The 8,038-nt window shown below is 45.3% G+C and overlaps 1 protein-coding gene across 2 annotated transcripts in view; it reads right to left on the reverse strand.

The window, feature by feature from the left end:
• The window catches only part of CACNG2 (calcium voltage-gated channel auxiliary subunit gamma 2), a 181,532-nt gene that overhangs the window by 172,229 nt on the left and 1,265 nt on the right, over nucleotides 1-8,038 (reverse strand). The window lies entirely within an intron of this gene.

Raw genomic sequence — 8,038 nt, forward strand, 5'->3', positions numbered from 1 at the left:
TCACTCCAAGCTGCCCCTTAAGTTGAGGCTTTCCCAGTTAAATAAGCAGCTGCTGAATGTTATTTAAATGTGTGAATAATATGTATAGTTTCATCTCGGTAGAACACATACAAGTGCATTACATAATTGTTAGTATGTACTTCAGACAAAGCTCAAAGGGGAGATATACATCTTAGAGAATAGGATAAGTCCATTTCTGCAAACCTGCACCCTCCCCCCCTGCCATGATGAATAAAACTGTGAGTGAACCTTTAAATATATCTTGTTTCAAATTTGATAGTCCCACTAGGCATTAGGTGCTAGGTCAAACCTGCAGACTTCTTGTATACCGTCCCAGCCCTGGCTCAAGGAGTTATTCTGAAGAAACACCCAATGAGTACAGTGGCACCTTCTCATGGAACAAATGTGTTGTGGCATAAGCTTTCTTAGATGCCTTGCAAAAGCCTATGCTATAATAAATTATTTATTTTGAAGATGTTACAGGACTCATTGTTCTTGCTGCTGCTACTGTTGGTTGCCACAGAAAACAAGCTAACACATCTATCCATCTGCACATGATTTGGAAGAGGAACCAAAGCCTAAACCAACATTTAACTTCTGCTCAATTGCCCCCCAAAGTCCCAGTTCAAAGGCAACTGCAGTATGAGTGTCACACAAGGTGACACATAATATGGATGGGGACAGTCATCCTGCTGATCACTTTTTGTAAGAAGATTTTTTTAAAAAAAGACACAGGGAATAAGGAAGTTGTGAACACAGCAAAGAGTCTTGTGGCATCTTCAAGACTAACACATTTTATTTGGCATAAGCTTTTGTGGGCTACATCCCACTTCACCAGATACATCTGATAAAGTGGGCTGCATCAGCTTAGGAAAAATGAAATGCTTTAGCCTTGAGGAAATCACAAGATTCTTGGCTGTTTTGCTGCAACAGAAAAACACAACTACCTGTCCAACCAACAAAAATAATTACAAGGGAAGATGCAAATTACTAGAGTGCTGGAGAGGAGGCATGTGTATCCTTTCAAGAAACAAATTAGAAAAAGTGAGAGGTTTTCACAAAATGATCAGTGTAGTGCTGATGGCACACCCTGATGTTGGCCACTGTGTAAAAACATAACAACAACAACAACAAAAAGCCTAAGTGGTCCCACATTGTAGCGTGTAGCAAAGGATTTTTTAGCCTCCAAAACAATACACACTTTGAGAGAGTTAAATCCAGTTGTTCTTCTCAACTGGAGCACCCCACTGATTCAACAGAAAATTGGTAAGTCCACACTTATGTAAGTCTCATTGACTCAATAGTGACTTTAGTTGGGGAGCTAACAGCTGGATTTGGCCCACAACCTAGGTTTTCTTGAAGTAAGACCCAGTGTGTTAAAAGTGGTGCTTGTTTTCACAGGACAGCAGCTGAGAAAGGTCAGAACAGCAGGTGTGGAATTGTGTCATTCCTTAACAGTCTATCCCCATTCCAGCTGAAAAAGCCAAAGGGAAGAGCTGGAGGTCACCTTGGCCTATACAGCATCCTCTTTGGAGTTTATACAACTGGCTGTCCTTTGATATCCAAACACTGCCAACAAATCATTCTTTACATGGCCCAGGCTAAAGACTCTTCAGCTAGACCTTGATTGCAGAAGAATCCAATAAGAACTTGTAGATTTTGCGTACTTTTCTTTACGCTAGCAATAATGGCCAGGCTTTCAAGGTATGGGTATGAGTATTAAATCACATTCCATTACACAGTCCAATCAGCAAGACCAGAACTAGGAGAGAAGGAAAGGTCCAGGGTAAAGAGAGTCCTGTATGAAATCCACAGGCCCTCCTGATTCTATTCATCCACAGCTCAGACAAATCATGACTCTCATAGAATTGTTGTAGAAAATAGAATGAGCATCTAAAGGGGTCATCATAAAAGGTAGGAGGTGCTCCTCCTCTCACCATTGTGAGCAGCACTATTGGAACAAACCTGTTCCTGGCAATATTTGGGCACATACTAATGGAAAATCAGAGTATACCCTCAACCTGCATGTATCCAAGGGGGATGCAGTGGGAGTTTAATTCAGGGGATGGCAGATTTCAGCCTTGTAAGATCTACTTTGTGTTTTTCTAGAACCATGAGATCCACAAAACACCAAGGGACCAAAGTTCAATAGAGTTGCCTTTTGTGGACCACAACTATGGTGTAGGGAATGTAATTTTGGGAGTTGTGTTTCAGAAAATAATAACATTACTATGCTCTACCAAAGACATACACATTGGATGGGAAAAAGTGGGATTCCAGAGCAGCTACTCAGCCCAGTAATTTGTTTGGGGCATAAGGATGGATTTGTACTCACTGTTCTTCTAGTCAAAAAATTCTTGCTGGTGAGCCAAGCTTTCTCTCTGAGTTTTTTGTTTCCAAGGTGGTGGTGGAGTTGCTGTTCTTGTTCAGCAGTTGGGATGGGTGTCCTTTCACACTACAATTTATAGCACTTTAATTCCACTTTATGTGTCCTGGCTGCATCCTATGGAATCCTGTTGCTGGTTTTTTAAAAAAAAAGTTGTGTGAGGCACTACAGCAACTTGTCTGACAATTATAAATGCTCCTCCCTACAATACAAATCCCAAGATTTCATAGGATGTAGCTAAATGGAATCATTGTATTCTAACTGTGTGGTGCAAAATAACTCAGAAACCCATCAATGGGGTATTCACAGTTTGAGACTACTTTAACTGAGATGGATTTAAAGTTCCAGGATTTGTAGTTTGGGGAGGCACTTAGAAGTCTCTGCCAGAGAGCCCTGAAAATGTAGTTCAGGGAAGTGTAATAGAGTGTTGCATGTGCAGAAGTAGACCAAGTCTACAAAAGCTTATGCTACAACTTCTTCTACATAGTTAGTCTCAAAGGTGTCACAAGATCCCCCCCTTACATATAGAGAATACTAAGAACCTCTCATTTGTAGTGTGCCTTCAAGTCATTTCTGACTTATGACTGCCCTCAGAAGAATCTATCATGGGGTTTTCTTGGCAAAATTTGTTCAGAGGGAGCTTGCCTTTGGCTGTCTCAGAGATTGAGAGTGTGTGACCTGCTCATGGTCACCCAGTGATTTTCACGGTACAGTGGGGATTCAAAGCTATGTCTCCAGAGTCATAGTCTAACACTCAAACCAGATACTGACTTGATTACTAAGTACCTCACCAAACTACAAATCCCAGGATTCCAGTGGATGGAGCTATGGCAATAGAAGCAGTATCTACGTGTTATATCTGTGCAGTGTGGAAACACCATCAGTAGATCCAGAATGACTATCTATCTACCCCTGACTCTAACTGAACCTCATTTTCCTCAAGATCCTGAACACCAGTAGACAAGACTTTCTTTAGAAACAAAGGAACAGAACATCTTGAAAAACAAAGCTTGTTCTATATGTTTTCCTCCCAACTTTTAATGTTATGTCTTTGAAAGGGTGGGGATGGGCAGCTTTCAAGCTGAGCCAAGTGACCTTTCCAAGACTGCCTTTCCTCTAGAAAAGTAATCATTCCAGAAGTGGGGAAAAGCTATTTTTAAAATAAAAGTAAAAATCTTGCCCAGCCACTCTACCCACTTCACTCTTGCAAGTTTTATTTCTATATTTTACTAGAAACCCCAGACTCATCAATTAGAGCATGGAAGGCCACAGTCTGGAAAATGTCCTTTAAAAAAAGATTACAACTCCCAGAATCCTGCCCACTGACCAACCTAGATGGAAAGGATTCTTCTTCTTCTTCTTCTTCTTTTTTAAAAAAGGAATGTTTCCAAAGTCCAGAAGTCAACTTTCCAAGAGAAAGAGAGAAGGAAAGTGGGTAGATCAAGAATACTACTTTAATACATGTATATTTTAATTCGTAACCATTAATAGCAGTTCGACCCCATTTTCTTTAAATCTGCAACATGAGGCTTTATTCTTCAAGAGATGAATTTGGGTGAGGGAAAGATACATTTCTCTTTTGCTTAGAAGCAAGGGGTTCTCAGAATAAAAGTGGAAGCTTAATTGGGCCTAGGATTTTGCTTCTGAAGGTGGGCAATTGGCTCATATATTTGGAAACTGAGTGTCAAATAAACCAAACCAGGAAGGTTAACAAACTAGCCCTTGGTGACTAGATTGATGGCATCCTCAGTTCAGGCCTTGGAGAAGGGGAAAAGAACATAACATCATCTAAATAAGATTTCTTTCCCTCCCCAATGACATTTTTTTTTCAGTCCCCAAACAGCCATCATTGCAGAAAGAGAGGGTGCATTTACATTGTAGAAATAATGCTGTTTGACATCACAGTAACCACGATGGCTTTGTAAAGAATCCTGGGCCTTGTCGTTTCACAAGGCACTTCTTAGCAGAGAAGGCTAAAGCCCTCGTAAAACCACAAACCCCAAGATTCCATAGGGTTGAGCAGAGCACTTAAAGTAGTGACAAGCCGCATTATTCCTACAGTATAGGTGTGGCCATAGACACATAAAAAGTGAAGTCAGAGGCTGTCATGGCTGCCATCCATAGTTTTTGTGGGTTTTTTAGGGCTATGTAGCCATATTCTATTATCTTAGAACATGGCCACATAGCCCGAAAACCCCACAAAAAACTACACATAAAATGGTTTATGCCGAGACCTCCTGTTTGCATCTCCTTGGGAACTTTGCTTGCCTCATTCCTTTGGATGCCTCCTCTGTATCTATTTGTAAAGGCTTAGCAGACCCTGTAAGTTGCTGCAAGGCTAGAAATCTGGAGACTGAAACACACACACACACACACAATTCTGTGCCTTCAAGTCATTTCCGACTTATGGCGACCCTAAGGCGAACTTATGGGGTTTTCTTGGCAGGTTTCTTTAGAGGGGGTTTGTCACTGCCAACCTCTGAGGCTGACTTGCCCAAGGTCATCTAGTGGGTTTCCATGGCAGAGCTGGGAACTGAACCCTGCTCTCCAGAATCCTAGTCCAATGCTCAGACCACCACACTATGCTGGTGCATACACACACACACACACACACACACACACACACACACACACTTCTTGCAGTTTCCAAATTTATAGAATTATATCTCTCCAAATATTATACATACATACATACATATTTGAAGGTACGGAATTCTATAAATTTTGTCTGCAAGAATTTATGTATGTATGTGTGTATATATGTATGTATATGGAGGGACATAATTCTTATTGGGGGGCAACCCCTTCATTTTATACCCCCACCCCAGTAACTACCCTTTTCCTAGGCCCAGACCAGATCTAGAGACTGACCCATCCCAGCTCTGGATGAGCAAAAACTGAGGGTTCATAGCCCCTGACTTCCCAAAGTGTCTAAGTCATTTCTCAACTAGAAGGGTGGCAGTGGGGAAAAGAAACATTGGTGAGAAACTTTGGACCCATTCCTAATGGCCTATACTGCATGGGGCACTTGAACACAAAGGCACATCTACAGGCCTTGCACTGATGGCGCACCTTGGTTGGGGGACACTTAGGCCCATTTCATTAAAAGATCCTCGGCCTTGAGGATGCAGCCACACTGCAGAAACAATCCGTTTGGACACCACTTTAACTGCCATGGCTCAAGCCTAGGGAATTCTGGGAATGGTAGAGGGAGGAGGGAAGAGAGAGATCAAGGATCAAGCTTCTCTCTCAGTCTCTTGTGCAGCCTACCCACATCTCTCTCTCTCTCTCTCTCTCTCTCACATACACACACACACACGGAGATCAAAAGGAAGGAAATGGAGCTTCTCTTTCTCAATCTCAGTCTCCCCTCATCTCTTTCTCTCTCTCTCTCTGTGTCTCTCTCACACACACACACTCACACACACAGAGATCTAGGAAGGAAATGCAGCTTCTCTCTCAATCTCTCCCCTCATCTCTCTCTCTCTCTCTCTCTCTCTCTCTCTCTCACACACACACACACACACAGTGTCTCTCACACACACGAAGATTGAGGGAGGAAATGGAACTTCTCCCTCAATTTCAGTCTCCCCTCATCTCTCTCTTTCTCTCTGTGTCTCTCACATACACATACACAAACACACACATTCTCTCTCTCTCTCTCTCTTTCACACACACACACACACACACACACACACGCATAGAGATCGAGGAAGGGAATGCAATTCTCTCTCAGACTCCTCTCCTCTCCTCTCCTCTCTCTCTCTTTCACACACACACACACAGTCTCCCCCCCTCACACAAATACACGTAAGCTTCCTTTTCCTTTCGCTTTTTCCAAGCCTGGCCTCCTCCTCCATCCCCAGTTTGAGGCTGAATTCAGCAGATGCCCTTTTCTCACAAATACACTAATACAGAGAACAAGGCACGAAATGTCCCTCTGATCTCAGTCTTTGGTCCAGAATTCCCTGCATCTTTCTCTCTTTCTCTCACACTTTTTCAAAGCCTGGCTCCCCACCCCAATTCGATGCTGAGTTTAGGAAATCCTCTCTCTCTCTCTCTCTGCTGCATCCACAGTGAGGAAATAACCCGGTTTGGCACCGCTTTAACTTGTTGTCTGGCTCAAAGCTATGGAATTCTGGGAGTTGGAGTTTGTTGTTGGCGCTCCGGTCTGGGCCCCACAACAAACTCCAACTCCCAGAATTCCATAGCAAAGAGCCAAACAAAGAGTTAAAGCGGTGGCAAACCGGGTTATTTCCCCACTGTGGATGCAGCCTGTGTGTGTGTGTGTGTGTGTGTGTGATGGAGATGAAGGGCTCTTTCTCCTCCAGAGCCTTGCCCTCCAGCCTGGAGCTCCTCTGCAGGATCCGAGCAGAGGCAGAGAGGGCTTGGAGCGAGAGAAAGGGCAGCAGATGCAGAATGCGTCAAAGAGACCATCGCTCAATGAAGGCACTTAGCCATTCCAAACATGTTCAGCCATCACTCAGCCGCTTGCACCAAGAAGAGGCGAGGAAGGGGAGGGGAGAGAGGAGGAGACAGAGGGGCCCCAGAGCCATCTCTCCTCCCCCCTCTTCTTTACAGAGTCCGCCCTCCCTCCCCCCCCCCCCCCCGCCGGATCAGATTTTGCGGGCTCCGCTTCTAGCCAGACACCCCCCAGTTGCCTTTGGAGGAGGGGACCCAACATGCCAGGCTTGAAGCAGGCCCCCCTCCAGCCCACAGCCTTCCCCGGGAGCCCAAGGGCCAGATTTGCCTCTTGAAAGAGGCCTTCCTGCCTGCCTGCCTACCTGCCTGCCTGCCTTCCCACCCCTTCCCTTTCCCCCTCTCTCCCTTCATCCCATCCCCTTCCTTCCTTCCTTCCTTCCCATCTCTTCTCTTCCCCTTTCTTCCCTTTCTGCTTGCCTTCCTTCCTTCCTTCCCCCTTTCCCTCCCTCGCTTCCTACCCCTTCTCTTCTCTTCTCTTCCCTTCCTCTTCTCCTTCCCTTCCTTCCTTCCTTCCCATCCCTCCCTCCCTCCCCCTTCCTTCCTTCCTTCCTTCCTTCCTTCCTTCCTTCCTTCCTCTCTCTCTTTCCACTCACAACCCCCCTCCCCACGTCCCTCGTCACATCTCGACCCAAAGCAATGCAGAAGCGCACATCTCCAAAAGAAGGGGGATCAGTGGTGAAGGTGGGGCGAAGGCCGGGGGGGGGGGGAGGAGAGATAGGAAGCAACAGCCGATCCCTCCTTCTCTGGCATCTGAGTCCTGAAAGTGGGCTGCAGTCGCAGCAGTTCTGCCACCGGACTGGGGGGGGGGGGGGGGAAGGGGGAGCGAGGGAAAGGAAGACAGTGGGCTCCTCGTTCACTTTCTCCTTCGAGTGGGGAGAGGAGAGGAGAGCGAGGGAGGGAGAGAGAGGGGGAAGGAGGAGAAGAGAGGAGGGGATGTTTCCCTCTTCATTTCCCCACCACTTGTTCCTTGGTCCTTATAACAGTTCCTGTCTTTCGACTTTGAAGCCAATCTGTCAGCCGCCTGGGGCCCCTTTCTGGGAGAAAGGCGGCATAGAAATGAAATCATCATCATCATCATCATCATCATCATCATCATCATCATCATCATCATCATCACCACCACCACCACCACCACTACCACCATAGACAAGACCACACTCGTCCCCACCT

This window comes from Sceloporus undulatus, chromosome 5 (assembly GCF_019175285.1).
Source record: "Sceloporus undulatus isolate JIND9_A2432 ecotype Alabama chromosome 5, SceUnd_v1.1, whole genome shotgun sequence".
Taxonomy (NCBI): Eukaryota; Metazoa; Chordata; class Lepidosauria; order Squamata; family Phrynosomatidae; genus Sceloporus; species Sceloporus undulatus.